Source organism: Melospiza georgiana, chromosome 6 (assembly GCF_028018845.1).
Source record: "Melospiza georgiana isolate bMelGeo1 chromosome 6, bMelGeo1.pri, whole genome shotgun sequence".
Lineage (NCBI taxonomy): Eukaryota > Metazoa > Chordata > Aves > Passeriformes > Passerellidae > Melospiza > Melospiza georgiana.
The window spans coordinates 26,213,942-26,240,255 of record NC_080435.1 but is presented as its reverse complement, the minus strand read 5'-3'; the positions used below and the strand labels follow the sequence as shown (position 1 = coordinate 26,240,255).

Below are 26,314 nucleotides of genomic sequence, written 5' to 3'. Positions count from 1 at the left end.
TCTGTTTTGTGTAAGAAAACCATAAAGATAAGCCGGGAGGGTCTGCGGGGCGTGGCTCAGGTTACAGGAATGTGACTGAAAAGAGACAGAGTCAGGGAATGTTCTGAGTTCAATGGACCCATAAGGATGGTGGAGCTGAACTCCCTGCTCATCACAGCATGACCCAAACTGAACCACCTGAGCTGAGGCAAAGAACAGTGCTGGTGTCCTGGGGGCTCTGTTTGGAGTGGTTCAGGGGTATTTGTCACACAGTTCATGGTGTGCCTATCACCTGGGGCTGTGCTTGCAGGTGTTTAGGTCATACAGAAAGAAAATACCAAACTTACATCTAGTGGGGGAAAAAAGAATTGGTCAAACATTCCTTCTATCAGTGTATTTTCTATTTCTATCAGTATATTGCCAATTTAGTTTTTAGTGCCTTAGCATGGGATGTTCTTTGGAGCTTGTTTTAAATCTGGAAGGTATTTTCTTGCTTAAAGTTTAAATTTCGTTTTGTTAAGATCATTACTCTGTGTTTATTCTCACAAAAAAAAAAAAAAAAACACAACCAAAAAACCAGTTAAAAATCAGTTCCTCTCCTGTCTTTATGCAGCTCAGATTTCTTTCCTGCCCCTGCAGGCTGCAGCACTTTTCCCTGTGCCCACGAGGCAGCCCTGGCCCCCTGTGCTGCTCTCCCAGCCCATTTATCAGCCCCTTTCATTCCACCTGCAGCGTGTGCATGAGTGCAGTGCCCTGCCAGAGCTGCCCCACAGGCCTCCCCACATGCCCCTGTGGGTTACAGCTCTCTGCAGCACGGGAGAGGCGTCTCTGGGGATTTGTAGGGATTGAGGATGCCCATAACAGGTGGGCTGAGCTGCCCTGGGAACAGTCTCTACCCAAAACGCAGAGATTGCTGGGTTAATAAAGAATGCCAGCCACCATCAGCTTGGATCACTTCATTCCCTGCTACAACCCCTTTTCACTGCCCTATCCCTTTTGCTTAAATCTTTCCAAATTGCAAAGTTGTCACAACATCCATCATGCATTCCTCCGGCGTCGCGCTCGTGGTGGGGACTGCCAAGAACAAACAATAAAACCAGTCGTTGCCCTGCTTTAATTTTTATGAATTGTTGAATGTCCTGAGCTCCCACTGATTTCAGCCTTCTGGTGGGAATTGAGGGCATTCAGGGATTGCTGGGAAACTCGGCCTTTGCACCATGTACATGCTGATTGCAATGTCTGCACTTCCTTGTAACTTCTTCACAAATCAATCTTTCCAATCTGCTAGTAATTTACTGCTCTCCCAGATGCCTTCAGCGTGCTGGTGTGTTTTTTTTTTTATTTTTGGAATTGATACCTGCATTTGTGTTGCAGGTTTAGTGGGTTGGTACAGGAAAAGTGGAAAAATGTTGACTGAAGAAAATCTTCTGGGAATTGATCCTTTTTCTTGTGAAATGGGCCCATTTCTCTGTTTTTACAGACTAAGCTACATTCAGATGAGGCTGTTCCTAGATGAAGTGGCGTGGTTTCTTTGTTCCTGAAAAAAACCCTGGGTGTTTATGGTCCTGCATGGCTCAGAGGGTGTGTCTGCCCTGTTGGATGTGAGCATCCTTTGGAAGGGAGATCTTCTTGGGCAGACAGGAGGTGTTGTATTTCCCACAGGTCACATTACGATTATGATCCTTCAGAGCACTGATTTTGTGCAAAGGGATGTTATTTCTGGGTAAAGAACCCTGCCCACAGGTTAGGTCAAATTTAATGTGATCTGCTATTGGAGGTATTGGATTTTATGTTGAAGAAAGCAATGCTGAACTTTCAGGCCAATGATTTCTGCTGAGCCCAGTATTGAATGCTAGCTGGTTTTATTTCCCACATTTTAGGAAAAAAACAAGACATTTATGTGAAAGAAAACAGAACTTTTTAAAAAGCATACTTTATTTCATACAGCAGTGAAAATTAACCTACATCTAAAATCAAGGTTTTTATTTTACATACACCTTAAGATGTCACTGATGACAACTTCAATTTAGCTTTTCAAATACTAAGGAATGCAATTGACTTTAAGGAAGCTTAAGAACAGGGATTAAGTTTGCCTAATTTATATAATTTGCACTGGTTTAAAGCTTCTCAAATTAGAATAAGTTGTAATAGTTATTGCAATTTACTAATTTAGCTTAATGCAATTTACTAATTCCTAAAGCCAGGTAAATATTTATTTAACCTCAAAAGTCAACAATTTTACCAACTCAAATCTTTTAACCCATAAAGATTTTGCCATGGTAAAATATTAATAATTTCTGCTTAATCCCAAACTATTTTAAACCTAAGTTTAGTAAAATGTATGGATTGAGTATGAGCCATCAGCTATATAGAAGAATAGAGGTAGGAAGTAGGACAGAATTTTTTATTTTTGCCCTCTAATGTCTCCAGCATAAAGAGCTTTATTGCAGGTTTCTGTTGCCTCCTCTGTTCAAGCACAACCATGAAACTACAAGCTTAGAAGAGGAAAACTTCTTGATCCACTTTGGTCCCTGTTGTTCTTTTCCTGTGATCTTTACTGCTTGCCACAGGGACAGAGGATCTAGAGGGCTGAGATTAATTTTCTGAGCCCGCTGTTTGCATTCACGTTCAAATGCCAAGAGCAGCTGGGCTTCAGATTCAAATTTGAATGCAGCAGTGAAACAAGACTCCCTTGCTTGGATTTTCCTTTTGCTTACAGCTCCAAAGTGTCCACAAGTGTCTGCCTGCCTGTTCCCCCCAGTCACTTCTGCAAATCCCTTTCAAACATTGACTGGAGGGGTGATGTGCTTTAGGAAACACCTTTAGAGACTTCTTGAAAGCAGGCAAGCAGATGGGGGAGAAACCCAACAAGGAGTTAACCCAGAGGTCTTCTTCTGGGGGTCTTGCTTAAGAATATACAGAAAGAAAAATGACTGAGATCTGATTTCTGTGGAGATTCACTCGCTCAGGTGCACAAGTCAAAGTGTTTCCAGTGCTCGGAGAATCAGCAAGTAATTCAGGCATAAAAGTTTGTGGTCTAACTTTATAGCTGCTAAGAGTATTTAGCTCATATTCGCTCTTGAATGAGCTTACTTATGCACACAGAAATGTCTGTCATCTTCACTTATTTTTTTTTTATTATTCTGGAGAATAAAAAGGAGCCTTTTGTCCAGGTAAGAATAGGACAAGATGCAAACAAAAGCCTGCTGGAATGGCAGATGTTACAATAGAAAATAAGTGCTAGATCTGAGTTACTGAATTTTAAAATCTTTTATAAATTGGCTTACATATTAATTGAAGTCTTTCATTAATCTAGTGGAAATGAAAAGATGAAGGAGAAGCCAGGGTGATTGTTTCAAAAGCACTGTAATACGCTTTTGTTTTCAATCTATGAACTTGTTTTTTTAACACAGTCGGAGTATCAAGCACTGACAGGTGCAGAAGACACTGTGGATGAGTTTTTTCCTGTGTGAGTGAGTGCCATGAAGTCTCAGGCAGATCAGCAAGGCAGTGATTCACCCTGTGCAGGTTTGAAAAGGGATTTGTCCATATTGGATTGTCCTAAGTTTCCTGAAATAATTGTGTTGGCTGTTTCTGTTCCATCACATGCACACCTTGCACTGGAGCCTTCAGCAGCAGTTGCTATTGCAGAAATTCAGTTTTTCTGCAGTATTAATGTGGAGAGTGTGAGTTCCTGAGGGAACTCTCTTTTTGTTACTCAGATCTATATTTCTTTCAGAAAATGCTGTGTTATAACTTCAAGCCAAGCATCTGATGTGATTGGTGTGGCTTCAGGGACTTGTTTAGTGTTTCTAAGAGTGCCCTTTTGATAGCTGAGGCTTATGTTGTAAATACCCTCTTTGGGAGGACCATAAGAAAGGATTGTGAAGGCATGGGAGATGGTTCTGGCAGTGATGGATGAAAGGCTGTGTCATAAAAGAGGCTTTCAATCAGTCTGGTTGGCACTGGCACGGGGCTGTTCTGTGTCAGAATCAGGTGCCACTTGGTGCCCATGGCCTGTGGGACAGGGGAAGTTCTCCAGCTGCAGTGAGGGATTCCAGCATGCCCTCTTTCCTTAACTTTGGTTCATACTTTAGCACACACATTTCTTTCTAACTTTCTTGATTCATTGTTTTGAGCAAAACCGTTCCAAACCGTGCTCCCCTCTTGTTGCTGGTGTGTTCCCAGATATGATAGAAGGGTCGGCTCTGCTTTGAATTCAATATCTCCTGTTTAGTTTTCATTTTCAGCAAAAGATTCCAGTTAACATCATGTAACAAAGAAGAAATCAGTGGGAACTGTATGGCATCAGCCTTCTGATATTTCCCCCTCCATCCTCTTTTCAGCACCGTTGTGCTGGACCGTCGCATGAATTCTGTGGTTCCTTTTTTAAAAACAATTCCAGTTGGCAGCAAAACGTCACTGACAAGATTTTCTACCTTTAATTCTCTTACCATTCTGCTAAGAGCTGAGAAGGTGATTGATTGCAAGCCATTTGTTTGCATTTATTGCCCCTTGAAAGCCTCACGTTTGTGTGCTGCAGTCCCAGACAGCCCTGGGAGAGATCCTTCTGTCCAGGTTTGCAGAAGCATCTGAAAGTCCTTTTGGCAGGGGATTCCCTTCTCTGTAGGTGTGAGAGTGGTCTGCTGTGCAGGCACCTGTCCCAGCTGCTCACTGGTGTCCATACAATTGGATTGTCCTAAGTTTCCTGAAATAATTGCCTACAATGGGACAGGTCCCTCAGCTGCCTGCTGCTGTGGCAAGTTTGGTTTATAGGCACAGGAGAAACTTGAATGTGTTTTTCCTTTTATCTTCTTGTGGTTGGTTGAACCTGGCTGGATTCCAGGCACCTACCAAAGTCTATCACCCACCTCTGCAGCTGGACAGGGGAGAGAAAATATAACAAAGGGTTAATGAGTTGACATAAGGACTGGGAGGGATTGCTCCCCAGTTTCTGTCATGGGCAAAACAGGCTCTAAAATTTCTGCCCCTCCTTTGCCTGACTTTCAGCAAGTGAAATGTTGGTGTTTAGCAGAAGCAGCTTTCTCTGTGACAGAGTGCCTCTCACTCTGGGTGCAGCCCAAAGTGTTGCTGTCAGCATGTCCTGGTTTGAAAAGGAAGTGAGTTTTTTGGGAGTCAAACCATGACACAGCATCCGTGTGGTCAGAACTGGGCCCCTGGCACTGCTTCACTGCCCTCTCCCATCTGGCTTAAAAAGAAAGCAAAGGAGAAGAAAAAACCCAAAATCTCTGAAGTCCAGGAAAGGCCACACATGTTTTAGTGACAGACACTTTTTAAAGCTTGTTTGTGTTTGGGTGATAATGTACTTCAGTATGGTAGGGGAAATGAGAAACTTCACACATGGCATCTGGAAATCCTTGTGGCTCACTACCCTCCTTGACAGCAATAATGTGGCTGTAAATTTCCCCCAGCAGAAAACATGTAACTGCATCAGCTGTACCAGAAACAACCTTTCATTTTCTTTTAAATGGATGTGTTTTTTTTAAATCTCAGCTTTTTAATAGCTTCATATAAACGTTTGTGAGCCTCTGAGGTAAGTAAGTGTATTTTTACTTCTTGTTCTTATGTCATAGACTCACTGAATCAATTAGGTTAGAAAAGATCGCTAAGGGCATGGAGTCCAGCTGTTAACCTAACACTGCCATGTCCACCAGTCCTTATGGAAAATCAGTCTATAGCTCAATTTAGTGTCTGGAGTGGTGAGTCCTGACGTATTCATATGCATCTCACAAAGATGAAAGGGTGTCACTCTGGCAAACACTCTTGATAAGTCTCTGCAGCACTAATTTATTCTCTTTGTGCACATGTGATAGCTCAGCCTGGTGTCAGATGGAGTTCCTTTGGCTGACCCAACGCCCATTTCTTTGTCTTTTAGTAGCAAGAACCTCGTGGGTGCTAAAATGTTGATACTGGTGTCGTAGCCAGGTTTGGAATGGATTTGCCAGCTGCCTCAGGGAAAATGCCTTTACAACCAAAACATATACAGTTTAAAATACAGTGCAGTGCTTCGGAGTTTGTAAAACTAAGAAATTTGGTGCCATGTGGAGTTGGCAGAAGTTTAGGTACAGTGTAGTGGTCTGTACAGTGCCTGTGTTTTGGCAATATTTGGCTGAATCCAAATGTGGAGTATTTAACACTTTAAAACCCTTTTTCATTTGTTGCTCTCAGCTGTGGTGAAGCTCAGGCCCTTTTCCTCACTGGAAACTGTTCTCCATGTGTCAGGATGCATCCAGCCAGCCTTGGCCAAGGGAGGAGTCTTGGGCAGGGCTTTGCCCAGCAGACAGTAACACCCCCAAACCTTGCTGTGGTGTGGAGACTGCACACCATGGGCCAGGCAGAAGGGAAGGGCTCTTCCATGGTGAACCCATATGGAATGGAGGGTTATCCTGGAAAGAGCCAGGAAAGGGGAAGGATTGGTGTTACTTGTCCTTACCATTGAAGAAGGGCTGGGGGAGGAGAAGGAGGGAGGGACACAGTAGGAGAGACTGCAGCACATTGAAAGGGGGAGGGAAGAATGCATAAAGTGCCAACAATTAGAAGAGAAATGAAATAATTTTATGCACCGGAGATTGCTGATTACCATACCAGCAGGTTAGACTAAACAGATGATAAAGTCTTATGAGCAAACTGGGAGCTTGGTAGGGGCAGAAATCTCTAAGCTACATTAATAGATGCTGACTTCAGTTCCAGATGTGTGTGTGTGTGTGTGTATTTAAACATTGCTCCTCTGCTGTGTGAAGCTGCCCCTGCTCATGGCTCCTGCCAGTGTGACTGGAGATGCCAGCAGTGAGGCTGGGCTGGGGCATGTGCCCCAATCCAGCCCTGAGGTCCTGGAAGTGTTCTAAAGGCATGTGGATGTGGCATTTGGGGACAAGATTTGGTGGTGAGCACAGCAGCACTGGGCTCAGGGGTCTCAGAGATCTTTTCCAGCCTTAATGAATCTGTGACTTTGTGATGGAATTGAGAAGCAAAATCCTTCTGCTCCTTGTGAAATGTCCATTGCTGCTGTCAGGATTAGAAACCAGTGAGGCTGCTCCATAGGAGAGCCATGGGTGTGGGTGGAGGGCAGGCAGCTCTCAGGGACCTTTTCACCAGCATATGTGGAGAGCTAAAGTCTGTAACAGGCAAAAAAACTGTGACGGGAGCACACAGTTACACCTGCAACAGACAAAAAAACTGTGAGGGGAGCACACAGTTACATCTATAACAGGTAAAACTGTGATGGGAGCACACAGTTAGACCTGTGACACACAAAACTGAGAGGGGAGCACACAGTTACAACTGTGACACACAAAACTGAGAGGGGAGCACACAGTTACAACTGTGACACACAAAACTGAGAGGGGAGCAACAGTTACACCTGTAACAGGAAAAACTGTGATGGCAGCACACAGTTGCATCTGTAACACACAAAACTGAGAGGGGAACACACAGTTCCATCTGTAACACACAAAACTGAGGGGAGCACAGGCACTGGGCAGAGCTGCAGTCTCCTCTACCAGCCCCATGTCCATGGCACAAAACAACCTGTAAAGTTTCTCTCCCTCTGCATCAGGCCTAAAGAAAGTCGGATTAGGAATTAAGAATTTCGTGTGGAACTGTGTTTGCGCTTCATTACTCATTTATCCAAAACAAACAAAGAAAAGGTTTCCAAATGTACATGTTTTGAATAAATGTTATGTAAAGTTAAGCCATGAGCTGAGAAGCAAAAGAAAGCATTTACCATAGAAACAAACAAATGGTAAAAAGATTATAAATAACTGTGATTTTCTTTCTGTTTTCTGGCATGTCCTACCTCTTAAATTATTTTTCTTTAAAGAGCCCTCCCATCAACCAAAGCATCCACTTTGACTAAAAGCAAAATGGTCACAAAGATTACAAATATTAGGGTTCTAAAACATTTGGTGGCTACACAAAGCAAAATTTTCTTACGATACTCCAAGATAACCCTGCAGATTTTGAAAGGCATGAATGGGGGTTTTCAGTGATAATGAAATCAGCATCATGGTATTTACCCTGCTTGGGATGTGCAGTGGGATGCTGGAGCCTGGGGCAGAGAGGCAGGGAGAGCCAGGCAGGCATTTTTATCTCTGACAAATGGGTAGGTTATGAGGAACACTTCCAAACAAAATGCATTATGGTGCAGGATTATTTGATTACTCAGCTTTTCATTATTGTATCTCTTAGCTGGGCTTCAAAATAAGCAGTGATGTCTTCTGTTCTCTGACAGCTTGTGGTGTTCTGATACCCAAGTTTATGATGACATTAAGGTTTCTTTTTCTCCCCTTAGACTGGTGTCTTGGGAATCCTTCAGAAGTGCAGCAATGTTGCTCTCCTCCACTTTAGCTGGAACATCAGTGACCCAGTTGGGTTCTGCAGGAAGGCAGGAACAGGCAGCTGATCCAATGGAAAGGAGCTGTGGACAGGTCTTTCTTTTGGCTGAAAAAAAAAGGAGTTAAAGGAGTCTCAGTTTTAAACATGTTTTGAGACTGAGTTTGTAAGAAATGGCTTACCCTGTAACTTAAGTATGTTGTAGGTCTCTCTTGTGGGTTTGTAATTGGTGCAAAATGTTTGTTGTACAGTGCTAGCTGTAAAATCTCCACAAAATGCTACTTTGTGCCTGTGAAATAACTTGGAAACCAAGGTTGGTGTTGGATGTGTCCCAAGCTCTTTCATATGCCGTTTCTCCACTTGGCCCATCTGGTGTCAGAAGCTGTCATCTAACAGAAACCAAGGCCAAATACCCTGGACATAATGAAAATTTAAATACCTCTTTGCACCTGCTGTGAAAATAAAGCATCTTAACTGCGTGAGACGCAGACACCACGTAAGTCGTGAGTTAAACAAACACAATTTTGCAAAGAGTTGCATGAAATCCCAGTGCAGGGCTGAAAATGAAGGCAGCTCTCCGGGTGTTCTCTTGCCTGTGGATGCATGGAGCTGTGTGGCTGCAGGCTCTGACACTGCCCTGTTTTAGACAGCCTCTGGATGTGGCCAGAACCCCATCACTGAGCGGGAGGAGTGCCCTGCTCTCTTAAAATCTCCTTACAGCCAGTGCTGAGCTGAGAAATCGTGTCACAGCTTTTGCTGTTGGTTGCTGCCATCTCGGGAAGAAACGTGCTGAATAATCCATTCTTTTGTGACATAGATGTGCCTCCTTGGTGCTCAGCTTTGCTGTCTGTTGGTGCTGCTGTGGGGCAGGGTGCAGGATCTCATGGTCTGGCTGCAGCTCACGGTGCAGCAGGCAGAGCTCAGCAGCGTATCTGGCACTGCACAGATGTGTGTTTTAGAAAGTGCTGGATTTTCTGGGGGCTCCTGGCTCTGAGAGCCTTGCAAGGAGCAGGACCTCCACAGCTGTGGTCTGACAGACAGACAGACAGGGCTTGGTTGCTCCCAGATGGTCCATGGGTGTTTCTGCAGTTCCTGCACCCGCTTGCCTGCCTGTGTGCGCCCGTTTGTCCGTATGGATTTCTCTGGTGGATATGTTGTATAAACAATATCATGCTGTTCTGCCAGGCCAGCCTTTCATTAGGCCTCTTTGTGCAGCCATCTCTGGGTCTTTTAAGTACCATCACTGTGTGCAATATGAATCTGGTCAAAAGGAATTTTTGTGATGCAGTGATTCAAGCATCTGCCTTTTACGGTTCCTGAGTCACATCCTCGTACTCAGGACCTCACTGAAGCATCAGTACACAATTTAATGTAATTTTTTGGTCTTTTTGATTATCTCTCCCTGAACTCAAACCACTTTTTTTGGGGTATATGCAGCTTAGAAGCGTGTAAGCATTAAGGAATATATAGAATTTAAAGTGGTTAGAACACTGTGGTTGTGTAATGCTTTAATAATAAATACAGGGAGAAAAGGATACTTTTGTGATAGTTAAAGTGTCTTTCTTAAAGAATAAACAATAGGAAGCAAACCAGCACCCAGAATTTCTTCTCTGCAAACAAGCGTTACTTAAACAGCCGTAATTCCTTTTAAAAATGAACTTCATTTTGCCTATGAGAGCAAACAGAACTGAAGCCACCTACTGAGAAATTCTATTTTGCTAATTTTTATCTATTTGAATGCAAATAGTGGTTTTAATCCCCTTAACTCATCCATCATGCATGACAGGTCAGCCAGCCCCATTGTCTGTGTGTTTGAAGGATTCCTGTCCAAATCAGACTTTCTGCTGGGCAAGAGTCTGCTCCTTTCTCGGGCTGCTCCTGTCCCTGAGAAATCTGAATGTCCCTGCAGCCACCTCAGAAAACAGCCCGGGAACTGCACGAGGAATTCGCACAGGATTTTTGCAGAGGTTTTACTGACAATTCCTATCAGAGCAGGGGAAAAAAACCCCACAATGTCAGATTAAGGGCATCTAGGTTTTTGTATAATCTGCTAAACATCTGTAGCTGATCCAGAGATATGGCAAAGGTCAAAGTTTGGGGATTTTTTTTTTCTCCTGTGGGGATTTCTTTGTATATTCAGAAGCTTAAAAATTGCTATTTGTTTTGAAATGCATTTTTGGTTGCAGTAAAATACAGTTTATTGTAAGTGGAAAATTATTACTAGGGGCAAAAAAAAAAAAAAGCCATGTATTTTTGTAGCATTTAAATTTTAATTAAATGGGTCTTAGAGTAAATTGTAAGACCTTCTTTTGTTGAGACAACTGACACTGACAAAATATTAATTAATGAATATTCAGAGAGCTCTCTGGATCACTCCTCTCTTTTTGAAATATGTTCTGCCTCGTTTTTAAAAAATCAGAATAAAATTAATAAACATTGCTTGTGTGGAATATTTCCCAGTATGAAGACCTGCCAAACAGAATCTAATGCATTGCATTAATGTCAATGAACACTTTTGAACCAGATGTGTCTGTGGGTCTTTTTCATTGTTTTCTCTAAAACTGAAGCTGGGAAAAAACCCAAAGATTAAGACTTGACATGAGGAGAATATCTTTCTGTGCTACTATTAGGTCATTTCCCTTTTGCTGTGTAAATTAAATTGTGGTCTTGATTCAATCTGGGATCATTTTATTGTTGTTGGTTCTAATACAATGCACAAAAAGTTCTTTTCTTTGGAAGTATTATTATGATATAACTTAAATGAGTCATTGTAATTGTTCGCTCATTAGCATCTGAAGGGATTATTTCGGTTATTTTGTGTCTGGGATCTTTTCTTTCCCCTCTCCTCTTGGGCAGCCCAGTTAGGGTGTGCCTTGTCAAGCAGTTAATTTGTGTATAATAATATTTAAGTGGGTTGTTGTAGTTTTGTGTGTGTGTGCATGCACACAGCCCTTACACTGGGGCAGCCTTTAAAACCTGTTTTAGGAACCCTTTGTCCCCTTCTGGTCCTGTCCTTGTGCAGTCACTTCTGTACATGATCCTTACCCAAATTCTGAGCCAGACCCTGGGCTCCCAAATGATCCAGAGCACCAGCAAGCTCCAACAAGTCAAAGACACACAGTTAATTGTTTTTTGCTCCTATCCCATTCCCTGGGGACTGTGAGAGCTGCCTGTGTCCTGGGCCCCAGCCCTCTGACACTGCTGCTAAAAGAGGAGAAAAAAAAAAGAGGAAAACAACAACAACAACAACAAACAGACAAACAAACAAACAAAAACCCAGAAAAATAGAGGGAAAAATAAAAGAAAAAGCTAAGGTGTAGGGGGAGAGATCAAGGAAGTGTTTGCCTCGGCTCATTTGGCAATTAAAAATACATAAGTGAGAGAATTGCCATGAACTTGCCCGAAGGGCTATAATAAATAACATCCTGCCTAACTGGTACATAAAGGGTGTTCAATGGTTTTGAGTGAAATGACTGTGTTTGTTTTTAGGGTTGTTGGCTGGGGATTTTTCAGAATTATAACAGTTGGAATTCAAATAGGCTTATGTTTCTGTATTTGTGGTAAACACATTTTAAAAATCGCTGTTTGATCAGCTATAAATATTACCAGTTCAGAGGTTAAATGCTGTTGTTAAAGTCACTCAGGGAAATCCAGCAGAAGTGTAAATATGGCAGAAAAAGCTAAACAATATGGCAAAGGAATATTTGCTGACTTAAGAGTGCAGGATCAACACCAATATTTTTCCAGTGATGCTAAACCTCTTGTAACTGCTAAATTGGATTTGTAGTTGAATGAAGTATCAGCTGCTGTTGGACAAGCCCATAAAGGTCGGACGGCTGGCCTTTTGTAGGCAGGGCTTAGAGGACGATTGATATGTTTTAGCACTTTTGGGATTATTGTGATTAGGAGGAAGCCATTCTGAATGATAGAGAAAAGGATGTAAAAAACACAGCCCACAGCTGGTAAGCAGCATGTGTTTGCTATAAGGAGAGGTCATGACTAGTTGATCCTGCTGGTTCAGGCACTGATTGACAGTCAAGAAAACTTGATATTATGAAGCAGACCCTTCTGTTTTCTCCCCTTTTTTTTTAATCTCCTAAAGAAAATATGTTTCTGTTGTGTTAAGTCAAAGTATTACAAAATCTGGAACACTCTCACTTGTTGCAAGCTAAATGTTCAGAGATTCAGCTGCAAGTTTGAAGTTGTTAAAATATCGTGTAGGAATTAGTATTCAACCCATATCGGTGAGAACAGTAAATAGAAGTTACGGAATTAGCTTTGGTGTTTCTGTGTTTGCCTTTTCCACATGTGTCAGTCTTAACAAAACTGCTTTTGCCATCTACTAGAAAATTTATGCTAAGTATGAGGAAATTTCAAGTCTGCTGAACTTGTTGACTATTATGTGCCTGGTATATCCAAGATTTTTAGCCAGGAATAATAGGTGTAAAAATACTTTACCAGCCAGAAAACAGCTTTATAATTTTATTTCTATTAACCACCTGCCTCAGAGGAGGTGGAGGTTATTTTCTCTTATCTCTGCTATCCACTTAGAAATGTAGAGCTGGTTTTTTTCCTCCCTTTTTTTTTCTGTGAGCAGCCATCCGAAAGCTCGCATATGCACATTTAAGTAGTTGTATCTCTGACTCTTTTTAGTGGGGCTGTACCTCTTTCAAAATTTGAGTTTAGCATACCACACAGGAAAGAACACAAGCTTGCCAACTCCCGCTGAGCGTTTTTTCAAGCCTGTGAAAAGAATGAATTATTCAGCAGTAAGCATGCTTACAGCTGGCCATTTGGGAGCTTTGATGTGCGAATCAGGCGGTTGCATGAATGCCCTTATTGTCATGTTATGTGTACACAGTGTGTGAATTATTGAAAATAGTGAGGCCTGAGCCTCATCTGGTAGAGACTACAGTGCAGGCATGCTGGGTGAAGGTCTGTAATTGAAAATCCCCAGATGCTGTTTATTTGGCCTCTGTCACGTGGCCCTTCTGCAGAAAGCCTGGCTGAACAAAATGCTGCCCGCCTGGGAAGCGGCGCCCGGCCCAGCCCTGTGCCCACCACTTAAACACCTGCCCATAATATTTTTAAAAGCTTAAATTAGATTTGCCTATAACGTTTAAATAGAGGATGCCTTACTTAGAGGTTTAAACTGCTTAGCCAGTTGTTGACTCGCAGAACTCTTTTATCTACAAGAGGCTTTTTGTTAGCCCGTTTAGCTGTGAGGCGCCTTCGGGAAGCAGCGCTGCCGAATTTGAGGCAAGGTCTCCCAAACCTGGATATTTCTCTGGCAAAACACAGTGGAAAACTGCTGGGGCTGAGCACCATGAAGAGCAGCTTTCCCCACACAGGCTGTGAGCTCTGCTGCCCAAGGGCTCTGTGCCCACTTTCTGATGCGGAGAGGGTTCAAAGCAACACATCCCCATTGACGGTGTCCATGCCCAGGCTGGGATCTGCATCCAGCTCCTGCTCGGTACCTAGACAAAGAGCTGGGTGCTGCTCCCAGGAGAGCACTCACAGCTGCTTCCTCATGGAGCAAAAGTCCCACCAGCTCTCCAAATTTGACCCCCAGGCACATGGGCAGCACTGTGCATTCAGCAGGCCAAGCAGAAGTGGAGCTGACCAAAACTGGCTGAACAAACCTGTGTTATGGTGTAAACATGGCTGTGAGAATGACTGGGAGATGAAATTGTGCAGGTCTGTCCCCAGAATTCTCAGTCAGCATGGGAGATACCTGTTCTGAGCCACGGTCTTGTCAAATTTGAAGAGATTAATACTGTTTCATTATCTGAAAAAAAGTAAGCTTTTCTACTTGGTCGTAACTTGAATTATGCGGCTGAGTATGAAAACTTTTTAAAATTAGCTGTTCATTTTCAAGTTGCTAGCTGGCTTTATTTCCCACACTTGCCTATTTTTATCCCATTTGGATAGTGCCTATTACTGGGAGCTGGGAGGGCAGAGGTTTAATTTGTGCCATTAATGTTCTAAATAAAGACGCCCGCCGGCCTCACGGCTGCTCAGGGACGTGATGCACCAGCTCCCTGCCCTGTTGCCTGGCTTTGAGTACTGATGGTCAGACAGGAGGGACACAGTGTGGCCAGGAGCATGTCACAGCTGTGCAGGTGCTGGTAGAGCTGCCTGTGGTGCTCTGGTGCTGGTGCTGTTTCTGGCCCATGAAGCAGCCAGCTATGCCTTCCTCAGGCAGGGGTGGATTTTCACCTTCAGGGCCTTGCTGGTGCTGGGTGAGCGGGACAAACACACCATTGGCATCAACGGCAAGGCCAGGAGCCTGACACAGACCTCTGTGGGGGCTGATGCTTGGCTGCTTTGGGCTGTTCTTGGAGACAGCCTTGCTGGGGGAGGCTCCCTGCACAAGGGCCCTCTGTTAGAGCAACAACTGCCTCCCCCAGGCAGAGACAGCGGGAGGGGAGCTGCCCCACTCTGCAGCTGCTCCCACTTGTTCAGAGCAAGAGGAGCAGAATGTCAGCTCCCTGCTGCCTGGGAGGTGTCCAGGATCTCCACATGCTGCCCTGCTGAGGGTGCTCAGGGATGGGGCAGGGGATTGGGAAGGTGGAGGGAGCCTGTGTGCCAAGGCTTGGCTGGAGCAGGGCTGCGCCCTTGGAGGGGCCACAGTGGAGCTCTGAGAGCTTTGGCTGTCCACAAAGCCTCGCAAGTTTTTAGCATCTGCGTTGTTTTCTAGCTGAACTCGCTTTTTACTCCATGCCATGATTAGAAAAGATGTTCCTTTGGACAAAATGCCTCTTCCACTGCATCAGTCCAGGGAGAATTATTGTTTGCAATGCGCTGATGACACAGAAAGACATGATGGATAAAGCCTGAATTAACAGGGAAAAAAGCAAACTCTGTTGTGGTCCTCTCTTGATCTTTTCAAGATCCTTGGAAAAGATTCCTCGGCTGTGAAGATGTTTTATCTAACCAGGCACCTCCGCATGCCTCTCTTTGATACCTGAACCAAAACATTCAAAGCAGGAGACTGTCACAGCAAAGGACAGGAAAAAAGAGCTGAAAATTTACAGTTCATAAATCTGACCTCTTCTCTTCTGCCAGGCAATTTCCCAGGTCTATATGACAAGGAGACAGAGGGAGGGTGTGTATGGAAAGTATTTCCACAGCTGAGCTCTTCTAGACGAAACAGATCTATTTATTAATGAGCATTTTTCACCCTAAGGTTTCTAATGGCCAGTTAAAGAAGTTCCATGAGTCTCCTTTTGTTTCAGACTCTTCTCATTCCCAAGAACAGGAAAGGATGTTTTTAGGATTATTAAGCTTTCCTTTCTTTAAAATCCTCTTTGGACTTCAGTTGATCTGGAGATAAGATAATTTCTGTCCCTATCTGTCAGAGCTGCTAAAGAAGAGCACCACTGTTTGGTAGATAACATTAAGGCTGTAAACTTTTAGTTGAGGGCATCTATCTTGTTTATATCAGGCAGTGCTTCTGTTTGTGTTTATGGCTTTTGGTAGCCCAAGAAGGAATTTGTGTCTTTTCAGATTGCTGTGGCCAGGGAGAAGGTATTTAGTGAGCCTTCAGTATCTCCTGCTCTGGCTAAACCTGGTGCTTGTGTCTTTGCTGTGTTGAAAACATGATGGTAAGGAAAACATGGCTTGGGCTTTACCTCTGCCACTTTCTATGGCTCCTGGTGGAGTTCCCCCCTCCTGCAAGTTAAGGCAAATTATTCCACCCTGTTGACTCTTGTGGAGTTAGGCTCTGGGTAGCCTTCAGCTCAAGGGAAGCAGGCACTTGCCAAAGCTGCAGGCTTGTTAGTCACAGCCCTGGCCAGCCAGACAATGGCTACAGAAACCCCCTGTGAATATTTCATAGGTGGACTGGGGCTCAACCAGAGACAGCACTCAAATAATACAGTCTGGATTTTCAGCGCTTGGTGTTTTTAATAAAGATGCTTTTCCTGTCAAACGGCTGCCTGGGAACCTGAACTTTCCTTTAAAAGCAGCTTTTTAGCTCTCTTGTCTGGGAGAAGGGCTGTGAAACACCTCAGCTGTGGCCAGGGATTGCATAGGGCTGCCTTAATGGGCACAGGGTGGCTGGAGTGACCTGTGCTGTGCCCAGGTATCTGAAACATCTGCAGCACAGGCAGAGGGACAAGAGATGGCATTGCATCCTTTACATCACCTTACAGCATCACTGACCTGGCACAGTCACTGACCTGGCACACCTGGCTGCTGATCAGAACAGCCTGACAATATTGTTGCAGCAAAAAAAGCCCATTCTGGGTATTAATGTGTGTACATACTTAAACATGTGCAAAGCAGGTACTTTCTGGATGGGAGGCGTTCCCTAATTAAATCAAAATGTGCATTTAGAAATAGGAAAATGCCCATATCACCTATCACACTGGTGATTGCAGGAATGTGGTGATCTCTGCATCTCAGCAGGCCACAGAGGGCTGCCCTTGCAAGCAGGCTTCTGTTTGGGTTATGGGAAAGAGCACGAGACCAGGGAGATACAGAGGTGGAGCTTGCCCTGGTTTCACCCCATGAACACAAAGGCATGTGCTCACTACAAATGGCAAGGATTTTGTGAGCACAACAGGCTGCAGAACTCGTGTTCAGCCTAAAGACAAGGCCTTTGCATGAAATTAGGTAACTACCTGCTCGTCTGTTTGCATACGGAAATCCCTCATTTGTGTGCAGAAATGTGGCTGGTTTGTGTAACTGTTTGCTCACGCAAAATTTACCTCCTGAAGTTTGTCCTGAAGAGACCTGCTGGAGAGCTCCAAACCAGTGGCATGTTGTGGGAAACATGGCACACAGTCCAGACCAAAACAAAAACGCAGCTCTGCTCTGAGCTGCTATTTCATGTTCTGGTACCCATTTGGCAAACATGAAAGAGACAGGAGCCACGAGGCATTTGATACAATAAGGCTTACAGGGGGAGACAGAAGAAAAAGTCTAGTCTGATTAAATGTGTTCAGTCTTTCAGTCGACAAAATACACTTCAAACATATTCAGGCTGCTTCAAAACGTCCCCGTCTCTCCCCCACAACATTAAAGCTGTAAGGGTTTGAAGCCCTGGCTGATAAAATAATTTTCTGCATTCCCCAGCTGTGTACTCATCCACTTCAAAATAGCTTGGTGGGTGACAAGTTATTTTCTTAACCTCCCCATTTTCAGCTCACTGCTAAATCAGTTTTCTCATTTTCTACACACGGGCTGCTTTTCCCCTGTGCTGAATGCAAATAGCTCTGTAACTTAGAACTTGTTGAACAAGTATATTTAAGTTATTACAACCCATAGAGAAGAAACATAATATGCAGTGAAAATAAACAGGACACCACATAAAACTCATGTTATCTTCCATGTCAGCAATACTTGGGAAGGAAATTATTTGGATAGAAAATGTTAGTTTGCATTAGGTAGCATAATGTGTGACTGAAGAAGAGTCAAATAGCCATTTTAGAGACTTGGAAGTATTTCACATTTCTAAGAGAAACAGAGCTCTGAATAACAAACCACCGTGTTCATGGGCCCTGCTCCCACAGGAGCATCAGCACTGCAGGGCAGCCACTCTGTGAGTTATTGATTGATAACTGCTGGACTGGGACAGTGATTTCCATCTCTGGAGGAGCCCTTCTGGCAGGAAGGACAGGTTTTGCTGTCCTCCTTGCAGAATTAGAACTTGGAGAGGAGCTGGCACATCTGGGTGACTGGCACAGGCTCAGGTAGCACACGACCTTCTCAGGAGCAGCCTCTCCTCCCCACAGGGACAAAAAACACCTGGAGGAGCCCAGACTTTGTGTCAGCCCCAGGATGGGAGTTCTCCAGTGAGAGATCATGCTGGGCACTGCTGCTGGCCAAGGAGGTGCCTCTGCCTGTAAAGGGCTGCAGGGCTTGGGTGGGCAGGCACTGAACTCGTGGTGCTCTGCACGGTTCCTGTGGCACGGGGAGAGATGGAAGGGAAATACTGGTGAACAATGAGAAATACTGCAAATGTAAGGGAGAGAAAGGAGATGGAAGGAGAAGGAGATGGGAGAGAAATACTGGTGAACAATGAGAAATACTGGCAAATTGTTTGCACAGAAAAGTGGAGTACATGTAAGACAACAAACCTGATGTGCATGGGGCTCGTGTGTTCAGATGTGGTTTTTGGTGGCTGTGATGCTGCTTGTGCCTTACCATGAATTTCTCTTTGTTTCAGGTAGGAATGAATTGATAGCCAGATACATCAAACTTAGGACAGGGAAGACACGGACCAGGAAGCAGGTAAAATAACCCAGTGGGGAAGTATGCATGTCAATGAATGACAAAACTTGGCATTTTTGGCTGCAGTGGCTGTCTGTGCTTCAGCTCTGATGGGATGATGTATTGACTTCACTATTCAGATTAAACACATGCTGCTTAAAGAATATTTAACACTCTGGGGTTTATGTTGTGATGGTGTGAGGATTCATTTTTTATTAATCTGTCTGTAAATGAAGCTATTATCCCCCAATATTTCATAAAGAAAATTTCAAAAGTTGAAGCAAAACCATAAAGCATTATGCCTTATTTCTTCTATATAATATTATAATCTAATGATTATTTTGAGATGTAAATAATGGAACTTCTTAAAAGTTAAGAGAATTTGGCTGTACAATAGAGATTATGATTCTTGGATATGAGAGGTAAATATATAAAAATTAATGAATCATAATCATGCTCTCAGGTTATGGCCTGTAGTTGCCATAAAATAAATAAATGAAATAATAATTAAAATAATTTAAGATATAAAATAATAAAAAATAAATAATTTAAAATAAATAAAAATATAAAATAATAATCAAATAAATAATTTTAAAATTTCCCTAAGAGCCCTCAGGCTCCTCGTCTTTGACCATGGTAAGATTTCATTCATGTAAGAGTCTGAATAAACCTTAAAACTACCTTAAGTTTGTTTTACATGACTACCACATAACCATTAATTTATCTCCTATTACTAAATCTAAATCCTTTAATTAATAATACTCACAGCAATCAGCAGCCTTGCAGAGAGCACAGTTTGTGTGCAGTTTGTGCAGTGGTTACTCCACAAATGGCAGAGGTCCCTGGCTTTAGGGTCAGGTGTGGGATTCCCCTTGTGGTGTGTGACAAAGGGCAGGCAGAGGCTGGCCCATGGCACGCTGTGCATGTCCTGCAGGGCAGAGGAAGGTGGCACTGGGTCACACAGAGCTGCCAGCACTCGGGTTTGAAGCACTTTGGGTGCTGCTTTGCCCTGGGGGGTGTCCCTTGTCAGCCAGGAGGAAAGCATGTGTGCTAGGGATGGGAAAAAGCATCAGAAAGGAGGAGAACTGCAGCACGTGGAAAAGGAGCAAACCAAAGGCTGGCACAGAAATCACAGACTAAAGGCAGAGTCCCCACTTCTGCCCTGCCTTGCCCGTGCAAGCTCCAGGAGCTGTAAGTTATGCTGGGATCACAAAGTTGCCTCAGGAGTCAAAATGCAGAGCTTGGGGTTAGATCCTTGGCCAGCATGTACCAAGAAAGCAGGAGGGCTGTGATGTGTGCAGTGTCTGCCTCCATGCTTGTACATCCCTCTGTAGTGAGGCATAAATCACTTAAAACTGACTGCTTACAAAAGTTGGTTTGTGGCTGCTCTGGAGTTTTAACAGAGTGAATAAATGTTAATGATTGTTCTTCTTGTATAATCTTTAACACCACTAATATTCCACTGAAAGCAAAACAAATGAACCTGTGTGAATACTCAGTCAAGGTGTTTGGCTGCAAAATTGCTCAGTAAGCAGCAGTATAACTCTGAATTGCTGCAAGCTGGTTCCTGAGCTGCTTCTTGAAGGTGGCCTTCAGGGACTGTGCTCATTGATGCATCGTGGTTTGCTTCCCTACTAAAATATAGGCTTTTTAGTACTATTGTCACACAATAGTCTTACAGAGGAGGAAATCATTGTTTCTCCTTTTCTTTTGCTTTGTTCTTTCCCAGACAGGAATTGTAACTAATGTAGGAAAAATGTGCACCACCTGATATGGTATGTCCGGGGTCAGAGGAGAATCAGAGATTTCCCTTTAGTGGTTTTTGCCATCACTACAGGTTTTAAACCTTCACACAGAAGGATGAAGGATGCTGAGTGCTCCCAAGTGTTGCTGGGCCGCATCATTAAACCCTCAGCAACAGCAGCATGGATTTGAGTATGTCCCTGGGTAAACAGGAATGCAAATTTGGGCCCAGGCCCTTCACAGCACAGGCAGCAACATCTGACCAGTAACTGGTGTAGGGTAGGACTGGGTTTGCACAAATTTCTGAGCAACACAGCCATGGGCCAGGCCTGGGCATCACTCAAGCTGATGTCAAGTTGCTGGTCCCCAGTTACACAAATGTTTTGTGGGCAGACTTGATGCTGAGATTACCAAGGAAACCAGCAGGGGTTCAGGGACCTGTGTTGTGCCAGTATTTTGTCATTTGTGCCAGAATTTAAAACGTTTCAGTGGGCTCAAAATGCAGCCCGAATCTCCTCACTGGAGCTGCAGAGCACAATAAATAATGGATAAAATTTCTTGGTGCCAAGATACATCTCAAGCCTAGTGGCAAATGGTCAGAGTGGGCTTCTGCATCCCCAGCAGATGGGGTGGAAGTCCTATGGGCTCCCCACATGAGAGCTCAGGGCCTGGGCATGGATGGGATCAGTACCAAAGCACATGGGCTGCTGTCCAGCTGTGAGCTGTGTCTTCTGTCTTGTAGCTGAATGCACAACCTGGTGGGTTAAATTTCTTTTTTTTCCTTTCTCTTTTTTTTTTTTTTAATTTCCTTAATCAAGTCACTGCACTGACTTGACCTGTATTGTTAAGCCTTGGTGCTAAGAGCTTGGTATCTGGCTGGGAATGTGGTATCTTTAACAGCAGAGCTTACTGAAGGTGCAAATAACTTCCTCCCCTCAGAAAAGTTTCTTTTTTTTTTTTTTTCTTTTTTTTTTTTTTAAGAAAAAAAATAGACATTTAAAATTTGATTTGCTTTTTTGTTTTTCTTTTGTTTGTTGTTTTTTTTTCCCCCCCTATAAACCTGAACAATGTAGGTGTCTAGTCACATACAGGTCTTAGCAAGAAAGAAAGTTCGAGAAATTCAAGCCGCCATTAAGGTACGTTTGGCTTGCCCAGTTGTAGGGGGCTTTTCATCTCCATGGTTACAGGCTTTTCCTTTGTTTCCTCCCTTCCCCTACCCTGCAGGTGTCTAGTCACATTCAGGTTCTTGCCAGAAGGAAATCTCGTGATTTTCATTCCAAGCTGAAGGTATGCGCTTTTCTGCTTTTGGGCTTGTGGTTGCTATGCCTGTCCCTCCTCCTCCTCCCGCGGTGATGGGCGAGCTGGGGCTGCTGTGCGTAACCTCCTTCTCCTGCTTGTGGGAGCTCTCTGTGTCTCTTTGTGTTTAACCCCGGGGTTCTGCACTAGCATCCACATTAAAAACGTTGTTTTAACACTGTCCAAATGCCGAGTGAACTCCTCTTTGTAACAGCTCAGCACCTAAACCTCATTTTTAACCCTTTAGTCCCTTTTTTTGTTTTGCTTTTTAACGATCCTAGCAGTCTATTTAAGTACACAGGAGTTTTGCATAGCTGTGTAGATGCTTTTTAGCTTTTTTTTTTTTTTTTTGCTTTTTCCAGAGGAGTAATTGGGGTAATTGTTTTCCATTCCCAAATGTTTTTTGTCTGTGCTTCTGAACTGATATCAGGAATACTTAAACCAGATCATTTATTCCAAGTGCCAGAGAGCACAGCTTAGCCAGATTGCTCTATGGTGTTTCTAGACTACAAACTAGTATCACCTCAAGTTACACACTATTTACAAGATTCCCTGAAATTTAATTTTTTTTTTAAAGTAAATTATTGACATTTAATCTTTGGAGAGCCTCAGTCAGTCCTGTTCAGGGAATATTAAGTATGTTTGCTTAATCTGACATGATGAATTGTACATGTCCCCGTTTTCTCTGCCTTCCATAAAATATATTCTAAGGCTAAAAAGAACCTCTTGGAAATGCTTAATAGGGGTTTCTTGGATTGCTTGTTTTTTCAAGTTTTTCAGCAGAGATCTTGAGATTTTTTTGGGTTTTCTTCCCACGCCATTTAAAAGTGGAAGAGGGAGTTTTGCAGTTTTTTTGCTGTCAATTTTTTTAAATAAAAAGTGAAAGAGCTTATAAATCTCTTACTGCCCTCCCTTTTTTTTTTTTTTCCTCCTTTTAGTGTGAGTGGATTTTTTTTTTTTCTTCACCCAGATATGAGAACAAATCACGTTTTTGTTCTGGCTGGAAAGCAGAACGTTTCGGGCCGTGCTTTCCAGGCCCTGAGTGGTGAGCGTTGCGGATGCTCACCCCCATCCTGGAAGTGCAGAGTAGGAATAACAGCCTGCCTTTGTAACAGGCCTCCCTGACAGAAGCACTGGGTTTTTCATGGGCAGCATGCTGGCAAGCTTGTCTGGCTGTTGGTGGCTGGCTTTTTAGCTGCACTGGCTGAGCAGTTGGGTTTCGTAAAGAACGACTAAGACAACTTAAACGTACTGCTTCTTAACCCAGAGTGCAATAATACAGAGATATGTAGCATTTTAAGCTCAAATTGTCAAGCCTTGATGCCTAAAATTAAGTATGTAAGTAGGTGGTCCTACTTTCAGAGGTGCTCAGCACCAGCAGCTCCTGGAGTTTTAGAGGACTGGCGAGAGCTCAGGGCTGCAAAAATCAGGAAGCCCACATAGGTACCAAATACAGGCCTAGGAGTCAAACACAATTATTGGATTTACTGCTCTAAAATGTTTCCCTTTCTGAATGCCCAAAATACCTTAAAATGTGAAGACACTTACAAAGCATTAAAAAACATTTTAAATACTGCACCTGCTGTAGTTTTATTGAAGCTTTCCAAAGAACAGAGAGGTAGCCAACTCTTAAGAACATTTCATCTAGTCTAGGTGGCATTTTCAGTAAATAGAGATCTGGGAGGAATTTTCATTTTAAGGAGTCGCCTGAAGAAGGGAAGATCTGTTTGGACAACAAGATATTTTGTAAGGGCTTCATACCTGGTTGCCCTTTTCCCACCTGCCCATGGGCTGCTGAGTGGAAAGCGGAGCAGCGGCCGTGTCACTGCTGGGACTGATGGCCTCAGGAAGATCCCCAGCTCCAGGCCCCGACGCTCTGCAGGGCCATTTGCTTCACCTCTCTGCCACACCACGGTGGGGACAGACTGCACACAGGTGACAGAGCTTTGCTGGCCCCTGTCCTTGCTGACAAAAGCCACTCCAGGCCTCCCTGGCGGGGCTGGTGGGCCCGTGGGTGCTGAGCTGCCTGTCCTAGCCGAGTGTCCATGAGCTCCCTCAGAGCCCTGACACCTCCCCAGATACTCCTGCACAGCCCCAGCCCAGCTGAGGAGTGCCCAGCAAGGGTTAAGGAGCCAGGCCCTCCCCACCCGCCTCTTCTCAGCCTTGCCAGTGCTGGTCCCAGTGAACAGGAGCCATGGCATGGCCCCTGTCCCCTGCTCTGGGCCCTCTTGGAGAAGGGACAGCCTCCAACAGGCCTTGTCCTCGCACACGGAAGAGGTGAAACTTTGATGAAGGAAGGTGCCATAAGGGAGCTGCCTTAGGAAGAAGAGAGCTCTCCTTCCCCTTGCCGGCTGCAATTGCTCCCTGGAGGTGGCAGAAGCCGCTGTTTTTGAACCTGAGATGGAACCTCGCTTCTTCAGACATTTTGTTTGTGCTACTGCCCCTTTTGCTTACTATTTCTGTGTTGAACCACCTGCATGGCCCACTGTCACTCAGAATCACCTGGAATCATGGACTATTTAGGATTGAAAGCACCTCTGGAGATCATTTAGCCCAACTCCCCTCTGCCAAAGCAGTTTGCAGAGAACTTCAAAAGCTGCCTGAGAAGGACATCACTGGTGCAAAAGGAAGGCAAGGTGGACACATTCCAGCACCTCTGAGTGCTCATTGTTTCAACAGGGACCAATTTTGGCAGCAGCCTGAAGAGCCCCATCAATGTCCTTGGAAAGATGATGGGCTCTTGCTGTCCTGGAGTGGGTGCTGTCTGCATTCCCTGGTGAAGGGGTGACCAAGGAGAAGATTAAATGCACAGTTTTTTACAGTTGTGATTTTTTATGCAAGCATGTACTGACAGGACAAGGAGGAATGGCTTCAAACTGAAAGAGAATAGGTTTACATTAGATATTAGGAGAAAAAAATTACTGTGAGGGTGGTGAGGCTCTGGAAGAGGTTTCCCAGAGAAGCTGTGGTTGCCTCAGCCCTGGCAGTCTTCAAGGCCGAGCTGGGTGGTGCTTGAAGCCACTGGTCTAGTGGGAGGTGACCTTTTATAAAAGTCCCACTAGCAGTGGGCTTGGAACTAGATGATTTTTCAGGTCCCTTCCAACCCAAACCACTCTATGATCCTATGCTTCCCACCCAGGCCAACTCGCCCTTTTAACAGTGAGCTGCCACTTTCAAATTCTGTGATTGGTGGCATCCAGGGAAGCAGTTACTACTTTAAAAAAAAATCCCCTATGGATCTGGTGTCAGCTTTCTTTTGGGATGTGTCTGATCCAATCTGTCCCATTGGCCCCTGCTCCTGTCCTCTCAGTTTGACAGTGTTTATACAAATAACCCTTTTCCCCAAGTAGCTGCTGAGTTTATTTTGTACCAAGAGACCTTACTGTCCTGCCTGGGTCTGAAACCTGCTCTTGGAGAGGAGAGGATTCAGGCAAATCTTCTTGTGTTAATCTTCTGCAAAAATCCACAAGGATGGAAGGATCTCAGAGGTATCTGCACACATGGCATTGGAAGCTGTCCTGAGAGGCAGCAATCTCACCTGCATGCCATCAACTCTGCTTGGTCCAGCAAAAAGTCCCTTTTCTTCAATGAGAAGTGCCTGCAATCACTGAGGAAGGATGGAAGGATGGATCCTTAGCCTGCAAGGAAGTGAAGTTTCACCCATAAATGCTATTGCTGCTTTTCAAGACCACCAGTAAAGAATGTCCCCCAGCCCTTCCAGGGATGTCACACATTTTAATTCTCTTTGCGGCTTGAAAACACACCTATTTTAGAGATTTTAATCCTAATATACTGAGGTCATTAGAATCTTCCTGAAGTTACAGAAATTTAATCTCATGAAAACGGGAAGAGAGGCGGAGATAAAGTTGTCCTTGGAGACAGATCTGAAAGGCAGCTCCTCTTCATGGCATTTCCTCTCAGACAGAGGCTGCAGCAGGCAAAGCAGAGGTTTCACACTCCAGTGCTGTGTTTCTGTGTCAAATACACCAGTCCACAGCGTCAGCTCACAGCATTCCCACCTTTGCACTGACAGGGAGCCAAAGTCACCTCTGTCCACTCAGGACAAAAGATGGATTGGAAGTTGTACATAAACAGAGAGTAAAGGTGTTCACAGCAGGATGTGCATCTATCTTAGGCTTTCATATCAGATTTTCTTCATAGTGCAAGATTAATTAGACAGAGACAAAAAATTAAAATGACACATTAACATGCCTACAGTTCACATCTATTACATGTTTTTAAATCTATTATTCTACATTCCACATTTAGGGATAAAAAGAAAATATTGTCAATTATAAAATGCTAAAGATAGCTCTATACTTTTTTAAATGAACAATGATAAAAGCCTTGAAAAATTCCCTTTGATGTGAATGGAGTCTTCAGCATTTTGAAATACAATAAGATGGATTAATTGCTACTCATTAGGCAGCAAGTTGGGACAGCTTTGAATGCGCATTCTCTTCTTGGCATTAGCTATTGCCTGGCTGAAATAGCCAGCTTTTGTATTTACTCCTGTCTTCTCTAATAATAAGCAAATTGGAGATCAGGGCTAGAAACACTGAAGTGCTCTCTATCTTTTGTCCAGAACAATTGTATATTGTCATGATTTGTTTATCTTTTTTGAGCTACAGCTAATTATTGTAAAGGTTATTTGAATCAATACGAGATCTGAGCAGAAATAACATCTGCAAAATTGCTTATTAGGAAGCTATTTTATGCTAGTGTT

General features: G+C 43.8%; 1 protein-coding gene across 1 annotated transcript in view; it reads left to right on the top strand.

Annotated features, from left to right (window-relative positions):
- Positions 1–26,314, top strand: part of TEAD1 (TEA domain transcription factor 1) — a 100,851-nt gene that overhangs the window by 37,296 nt on the left and 37,241 nt on the right. The window contains exons 2-3 of the mRNA XM_058025807.1: positions 18,510–18,570; positions 21,517–21,579. The gene's annotated coding sequence lies outside the window, so the exon portion shown is untranslated. The remainder of the gene's footprint in view (positions 1–18,509; positions 18,571–21,516; positions 21,580–26,314) is intronic.